The 8159-nt window shown below is 44.2% G+C and overlaps 1 protein-coding gene across 3 annotated transcripts in view; it reads right to left on the bottom strand.

The window, feature by feature from the left end:
- The window catches only part of MAMDC2 (MAM domain containing 2), a 157844-nt gene that overhangs the window by 101313 nt on the left and 48372 nt on the right, over nucleotides 1-8159 (bottom strand). The window contains exon 1 of one of the 3 annotated variants that reach the window (XM_019517472.1): nucleotides 1549-1665. The exons of the other annotated variants lie outside the window; for them this stretch is intronic. The gene's annotated coding sequence lies outside the window, so the exon portion shown is untranslated. Of the gene's footprint in view, nucleotides 1-1548; nucleotides 1666-8159 lie in introns of those variants that run through there. 3 annotated transcript variants of the gene reach the window in all.

The raw sequence follows: 8159 nt of genomic DNA on the forward strand, positions 1-8159 counted from the left end.
GGGCAGGCAGCAGGATGGAGTCACAAGTGGCTCATCACCACCACCCACCCTGACCACAGCCCTGACCCAGCCCCCTCAACTGGGAAGAGTCCAGTACTATCCCCGGCTCCAGCCTGCAGCGGCAGGCCACCCTTGCCCCATGTGCAGATCCGTCGGCACATGCCCCCTGTGCCCTCCCAGGGTGCATGCAGCAGTGGGAGCTACCACTCCCTCCCCATACCCCCCCAGATGAGCTGCTTGTGGTTCCATCCTGCACCTCACCCTGTCTATGCAGTGCCTGCTCTGTCCCAACCCCACTCCCTCCCTCACCACAGGGGCCTCAATCTGACCCACCCCACCCACATGCCCCTTTCCTCACAATAGATTTACCAGCCAAATCTGGCTGCTCTCCATGCTGCTGGGCTGTGTTCCTGGCCACCTGCATGCTGCACTACAGCTGCACACATGCACATGGCATTTATTGGCCACATTATCAGCCACATCAGCCAAAAAAAGCTAATTGACGATACTACCAATTTTCCTTATATCAGTGCTGATCCAATATGGGACCAATGTATCAATGCATCTCTAAAAATTAGTCACCAGTAAATGAAATTGCAGGGGAAAAAAATAGTGCAGAGAAGTATTCTTGCATTTTCACCTGGTTTGAAGATGCCAAGAACATTTAATTCTGTGCATCATGGCTTGCCTGAACAAAAAGCTGCTCTTACACAAGCAGAAAGAACTCTTTGATCTCAGATATATATCATTGTAGCTCTACATATTTTAACTGAGTGGCTCCTAATGTAAACATGTGAAATGGACACCAGCCATACTCCATGTTTAGAAAACATGTGGTGTTTGAAAAATGCTAAACAGAGTCAAATGTAACATTTCTAGGGTTTGTTTTTTTTTGTCAATATCCATCTCAGACAGAGAACCTGGTTTTCAAGATGGTCCTACTTTTACCCACTATTAAGACATGGATACAAAGCATATAATTCAGAGCCCATGCATAGCAATTGCAGTTTACTTGCAGTTTAGTTTCAGTCCTATTTTTGTTTAAAATATATATTTTTAAAAAACACAGAAATACACCCCCCTTACAGTTACAAACCATAATGTTCATCATTTTTTGTTTTTTCAGAAATAGATTACTATAACAACAGAGAAAATTATATTTAAATAAAGACCTCAAATTACCAACTGCATGGCTTAAATGTTTTTCTAAAATAAAGAATGAATCATAAGTAGACTTATGTTCTTCTCCCAAAAAAGATTTTTTTTAAATGTCCTTTCTTATCTCCACTCTGGATGATTATGTCACCATTTTGATTCCACACCCTGAATATATTATTCATACATTCTCAATTGACCTAGTCTCCAGTAAAATGAAAAAATATAATCTGATTAAAGCAAAACTATAAAATCTACCTCTTGAGTCAGGCCTTGCTCAGATTAATCTGACCAGTGCATTTTGTACACTAAAGCTTGTCATGAGGCTACAAAGCTCAGCAAAAAATAAAGTGCTCTTGCCAGTTTCAGCAAAGGATTTCAGCAAAGCCTTACCTTCCAGTATCTGAGTGGTTCCACTGAATTAAATGGGGCTGCTGATGGGCTCTGAGTAAAGTGCTTTTTCAAAAAAAAAAAAAAAGTTTTGCTGATTGGGGATCAGTGATCAGTATTTTGTAGGATCAAGTCTAGAGAAACACAATGTTAAATCTCTTACAAATGAATGCAAAGCATTTAGCCAAAGGCACTGAGTTATGACTGGTCCCAGAGCAATTATGAGGGGGAAGTTAAGGGGATTTAACCAAGAAAGGTTTCCCAGAGCAGAGATGCGCAACATTCAACACATGCGTGAGTGGCGCCTCCTCCACCCAGCAAGAAAGAACAATTTTGCCTCCAGAAGTTCAATACTGTTTGGGAATTCTTTAAGAGTAACAAACATGTGATGTTGAATGCCCTGCTGAGTGCTTACATGCGCACGCACACACACACACGAAGGCGCGCATTGTATTGTAGCCTGATCTGGGTAGATCTCTTATAAGGGCTTAGGGACGAGATTCATGTGAATGGCAAATCTCAGTTTATTTTCCAGCACACTATGTATAAAAATATTCTTCATGTTTCCCTGCCCTTTAACAACATGGAGTATTTCATTTCCTACTGATCAATCACACAGCATTATCAAAAGGAGCTGCACTATAATGTACCAATTGGCACAGACAGAAGTGACAGTTTTAAAGTGATCTGGCCACTGAAACACTCTACAGCCTTAACTTAGCACACATGAATGGCTTCAGGGTGCTTTAAAAATGGCCAATTGCATAATACCTGGTTAGAACAGGTATTAAATTAAATTAAGGTGCTCAAAAGCAGAGCACCTTAGGGAACTTGTGTTTCCTCCAGGATTGGGATGCTGCTGGCTGCTTAATGGCAAGAGCTAGGGGTTGGGAGGGATACAGCCCCCTCATGGCCCCTCCCAGCTACCCTGGCTGGGGTATTGGGGGAAGCTGGGTCAGGGCCCCAAGCTCAAGGGGGCTCCATTTCCTGCCCCTCCCCCTCAGCGCTAGCCATTCAGCAGCTGGGAGCAGCAGAAATGCTAGCTACTGAATGGCCAGTGCTGAGGGGGAGGGGCAGGGAATAGAGCCCCTTGCCTCACGGGCTTCACCTGGCTCCCTCCAGTGCCCCAGCTGGGTTAGTTGGGGGCGGCATAAGGCAAGGGGGCCCCATTCCCTGACCATTCACCCTCAGCTCTGGCCATTCAACAGCTGGGAACTCCGTGCTGGCTGCTCTCGGCTGCTGAATGGCCAAGGCTGAGAAAGAGGGGAAGGAATGGAGCCCCCTCACCTCAAGGGCCCAACACAGTTCCCCCAAATACCCCGGCTGGGGTAGCGGGCCCCATTTCCCACCCCCACAGCTCTGGCCATTCAGCAGCTGGGAACTCCCTCCCTGACAGACCTAGAGCTGGAAGGGGTGGGAGGAGGCAGTTTGGCAGCCTCCTGCTGGCCTGGGCTGGTGTAGGCCATCTCCAGCGCACCCCATACACCCCAACTGCTGAACTTCTGTTGGTTTCACTCTAACACATGGCACTTTATGTAAAGCACCATGAGTTAAAGCAGGGCCCTAACATATGTCTGTGCCATATATGCCCCAAACAGCTGCATAACCAGCACACATCAGAGAGCAGTGATTCAGACAGTAGCAATTTCTCCCCTCCTCATTCCTTACTCTGTGTAGTGAGTACAGTACTTCACTCTTTTCATAAAGCTGCTTATTTCCTACTCTGGCCCTGGCAAGTTACTCTCTCTTGTGGCTGGGCTGCACTCTAAGCATAGAAATATGCTCATCTTCATCCTCTATGCATTCAACCAAGAAGGGTGGCAATCCATTTTTGAGGTTTTAAAACCCAATCCTGCAAACCCAACTGACTTAAATGGGATTACTAACATGAGTACAAACACAAGGTGAGACCGCTGAGTTCTCCCAAGTATGTAGGTCTCTAATCATGCTACTCCACCAACCAGTTTCTTAAAGGAAGTAATTTGATTTAAACTGATTGGGCCATATCTCTGCCTGTTATTCACAAAAATGCTATGCTTGTAGATCACATTATTTTATTTTTATTTAGTCAATTTCATAGTATTACAAAGCCAGCCTATTAAAATCCAAAGGGAATCAATCCACCAGCAAGCAGTGATTATATCAGCACTCTTCTGAGGCAGCTAATCATATTTGTTCCTCAAAGCAATAAGTAAATAATGCTGACTGCTCATCCTATAAGTAACGTGAAAGGCAGGATGACAGATAGCAAGACTAATAAAGCAAACAAAATACCATTATTAAAAATTTATGGAAAGAGGAAGAACTAAAATTACCAGCTAATTTCTCCTGATGTATTTAGTCTGCAAACATTTGGAACCGTAACCACAGACATGCCTCACCCTTCATAGGGTTTGTTTGGTGCAGCTGTTGCCTCAATCCAACAGCTGTACAGTTGAAGAAGCAAAAGGAAAAATACTTATATCAGCAAGGTCCACCAGAAACATGAGTAAGAAAATATGAAGCAGAAAAATTTGGGAATGAAAATTAGATTAAACACTAATTTATATCCCTAAATCCACAGATCCACAAGAAATGTTTTGAATTGAAAAAGAGAGGTTGTTAGTCATGGTAGTCTGAAGTCTGTCAGAAGGCAGGTAGATACGCACCTGACATAAATCACATGATTTTTACCTTCTACATAAAAATTCAGAAAAACATCATCAATGTTTCTATGATCTCCTGATTCTACCTTTGGAATCTCAGTATTTAGTTTTAATGTCTTTATGCGATTTATTGTGCTATTCTATTGCTATGAATAATAGAATACACCATTTTTGTCTGATACAGAACATATACTGAGCCTTACCCTCTCTGCAGCAACAGATTGTTGGCTAGCAGATACTATTGCCAGAGCCACATTTTGCCCAATGCAGCTTATGCTGAAAAGACAATATTTTGATCTGGATTAAATTTAGGTTAAAGATCAGGTTTAATTGGACAATGATAAAAGCTTGTCAGATGTTCTCATAAGAGTTTAGCTGAAGACAGTGGAAGTCTCAGGATATTATATCCGAGGAGAGTAAATTCAATGTCCAATTTGGGTTAGCCTTTTCTCAGCAGAACACTGCTAAGCAAAAACTTTTGTGGGAACTGGTTGCTTTCCTCAAAAACTTTCAAACTTTTATCAAAACCCTGAGACCTCAAAAAAATAAAATCACTAGTCTGAAGACTGATTTGCTGTTCACTTTTTCAATGAAAGTTGAAATCTTCTAAATTATAAAAAATCCTGATTTTTCTAACCAGCTTCAGCTATTTTTAGATACTTTTCACTTTTTATTTTGAAAAAAGTGTATCAGCATTCCTGTGTGTACCTGTAGACTCCACTAGTTAAAACAACATATTAAAAAAGGACAAGAATATCAGTGCCCACACTATTGGGATGTAATTTGCACTTCATATTGTACAAATCCATGAAGAAAAGAGACAGGAAAAGAATCACTAAGTGTACCCAGAGGCAAACTTCAGTAAACTTTTTCACATGGACACCGACTTGCATGCCAAGATTCAAGAATCAAATTTAAATTACAACTATAGTAAACCTCAAGGGCAGATCTAAGGGACCAGGAAATCCCACTTCCTACCAAAGGAGATCTTTTCCCAAGAGTTCAAAATATCTGTTCTAAAATATTTTAATATTAGTGGCTTAGGATAAGAGGGTAACTTTTGTGGTTGGCCCTCAACACAAGTTTCACCTGCAGAGAAAAATATGAGCTAAAGTATGACAGATGACATTGAGGACTGGCCTGCATGGCCATGCTGAGGCATTAGGAGAAATTGCCAGCCCACCCACACCGCAGGAAGACTGCATGCTCCACAGGGACGCTAGACCTCCCCTGCATAGATGGGTGGTGAAAAGGTGGAAATGGATGAGAAACAAACAGTGCTTTGACCTCCGCCCCCCAACCCAAATTAGGCCATGCAGCAGAAATGGATGTACAGGATGACATTAGCTTCTGCTCAGAGATTGTTGTTCCCTGGAAGGGGAAAACAAGGAAAGAGTCTTTTACTCTACAGTTAGCAAGTCCTTCCCTGGGCTGACTCTAGCTTCTACCACTCTCTACAGAGTTGTATCTAAAGGCAAACTCTTGCCCTAAATTATGAAAGTAAAGACTAAGTTCCAAACAGTCCAAACATGAAAAAGTAAGATGACTACAGCAATATGATTTGCAGTATTTCTTATTCCTGTTAAATTGTAGCTAACAGTATTTTGGTTTATGTTGTTATATTTGTACCTTAAGAAATAGTGTATTTACTCAAATCCAAGACAAGTTTTTTTCCCCCCTCCAATCAGCATGGGGGAAAAGGCATGTCTTAGATTCAAGTACAGGCCTGGGGCAGGCAGTAGCTTAGTTCTGGCTTTGGCCCCAGGGCTCAGGACTGAAGCTAGAGCTGAGCTGCCACCTGTCCTGGGCTGGACTGGCTCATTTGGTGGGGGAGGGACCACACAGCTGGAGGAAGTGCAGGGGAGACCAAGAGGTGTGGGGCAGAACTTGCAGCCTGCCCCCCCACCTCTTGCCCACTGTTCCTATGCCTGACCTCAACCCCCTGCTCCCCTCCCCACAGCTGCTCCCTCTCCCTTACCTTCTGCTCAGCTCCAGTCCCTCCGGCCTCAACCCTGCCAGGAACTGCCACCACTTCTCCCTAGCCAGGCTGGGCTAAGACCAAGCTGGGGCTGTGCTGCTGCTGACTGCCCTGTAGGAGCAGAGCTGCAGCAGAAAGTAAGGAGTGAGCAGGGAGTTGGGGAGGGACAGGAACAAGGGGGTCAAGGGGTGAGAATGCAGACTACAGGGAGGCAAGGGGTGAGAGAAGCAGGGGCAGAGGGGCAGGGAGCAAGCAATGAGGAGCAGGTACAGGTATGAAGGGGCACATGGCAAGGGGCATATGGCAGAAAGCAGGGAGTAGGGGTGGTAGGTAAGGAGGGGATAGGCACAGGCATGGAGGGACAAGGGGCAGAGAATCAAGGGGCAGGAGCCTGGCCCCTCACCCTTCCCCCATCACTGATTTCCCTGCCACAGAAGTGGAGGGGACAAGCTTAAGAAGACCTTCCACTAATTATTTTCTATACATCAAAAATTATAACAAATTAATAATTTTCCACGTTTAGAATCTAATTATTGGAGGGGGCCATCTTAAATTCAGAGTCATCTTGAATTAGGGTAAATATTGTACATGATATGCAATAAGGCCAAATTAGCTTTGTGGAAGGAACCTCAACCTTTTTTTGTCTTTCTTGTATCTTTGCTGTCTATCCTCAAAAGTGACATTTGGGTGTGGCTTTGTGAAGATCCTTGCTTATTGATTTCACTGACTAAAAGCCAGTGCCCAATATTTGGACAAGCTTATAGTTAGGGACCTATCTAAATTGCAGTTTTGTGGATTTTACAGCAACTGCAAAAAACAGCATTGTCCATGATCACTGCAATTGCCAGGAAATCTAGCATTGGCTGACATTTCCTGCAAAATCAACCCCAAAACCCCCCAAAACGGCTGCGAGGTAGACTGAGTGAAGGCACCCTCTGCCAGTCAGTGGCAAGGGGCTGGGCTGCTAAAAAAATCAGCTCTGCATCCCATGAGTGGCCTGTGAAAACCCCGTTGTCTCACTGAAACTTAGGTGGGTCCCCACTTATAGTGTCTACCTCCCAGTCTGACATGCAAGTAGGCCATCCAAGTTCCTTCCCACACTACTGAATCGTGGTCCTCTCTACAATGCAGTGCAGCAGACAGTAATAGTTTAAAGCTGCTTTCTGAGGTGATGCCTCTCTATTACTACTAACAAAAAAATTTACTTTTTGTGTATAGTCACAAGGCATTATTGAAAGCACTGCTATCAGCATAGAGCCTAAGTACCTCTGCTATCAGCACAGAGCCTGCACCTCTGATTCTCTTCAAGAGTGCCCCATGGAGGCCTTAGGCCTACAGCTGTCTCTTTTTCTCAGGGTCTAATCCCACAATTTTCTCTCCCCAGATTAGGGCACTAGGCTGCAGACTTATGTAATTCTCTGGGAACTCTCAGCATGGCATCTAAAAGTTGTGTTCTCTCAGGGGACAACGATGGAACTATTCAGTGACCAGCCAGTTTTCATCAGGTAAACCAGGCTTATCTACACATGCAATTAATTCAACTGAATAAACTCTGGCACAGTTCATGCTAGAGTTTATTGCTCCCAGGTGCCTCATTTACACATGCACCTGGAACCATAACAAGTTGAGCTGGTTCAGAGCATCCCCAGCTGGCAGGGGGGAAGAGGGTCAACCTGTCAGCCAGGGGCTGCTCCAGCCTAGCTGGCAGGCAGTTCCTGCTCTGAAGTACCCTCCTGCCCCAGCCAGCCCTGTCAGCATCTACGTGTGTGTTACAGTGCAATAAATAATGCAGCCACAGGATATTACTTGTGTTTATAAGTACAAACCTATGGCAGGGTTAATTAGTTCACTGCAGCCTAATAGGGCCACATGTGTAAATGCTGAGACTTTACTGCAGAGCTAATTAGGCAACTCCACAGTAAACATTGCGTGTAGATGTGCTCACAGTGTCTGTTTCAAATGGAGCATTTCAGAGAAAATAGATCTTTCAA

This window comes from Gavialis gangeticus, unplaced genomic scaffold, assembly GCF_001723915.1.
Source record: "Gavialis gangeticus isolate Ggan-Ray unplaced genomic scaffold, GavGan_comp1, whole genome shotgun sequence".
Classification (NCBI taxonomy): domain Eukaryota; kingdom Metazoa; phylum Chordata; order Crocodylia; family Gavialidae; genus Gavialis; species Gavialis gangeticus.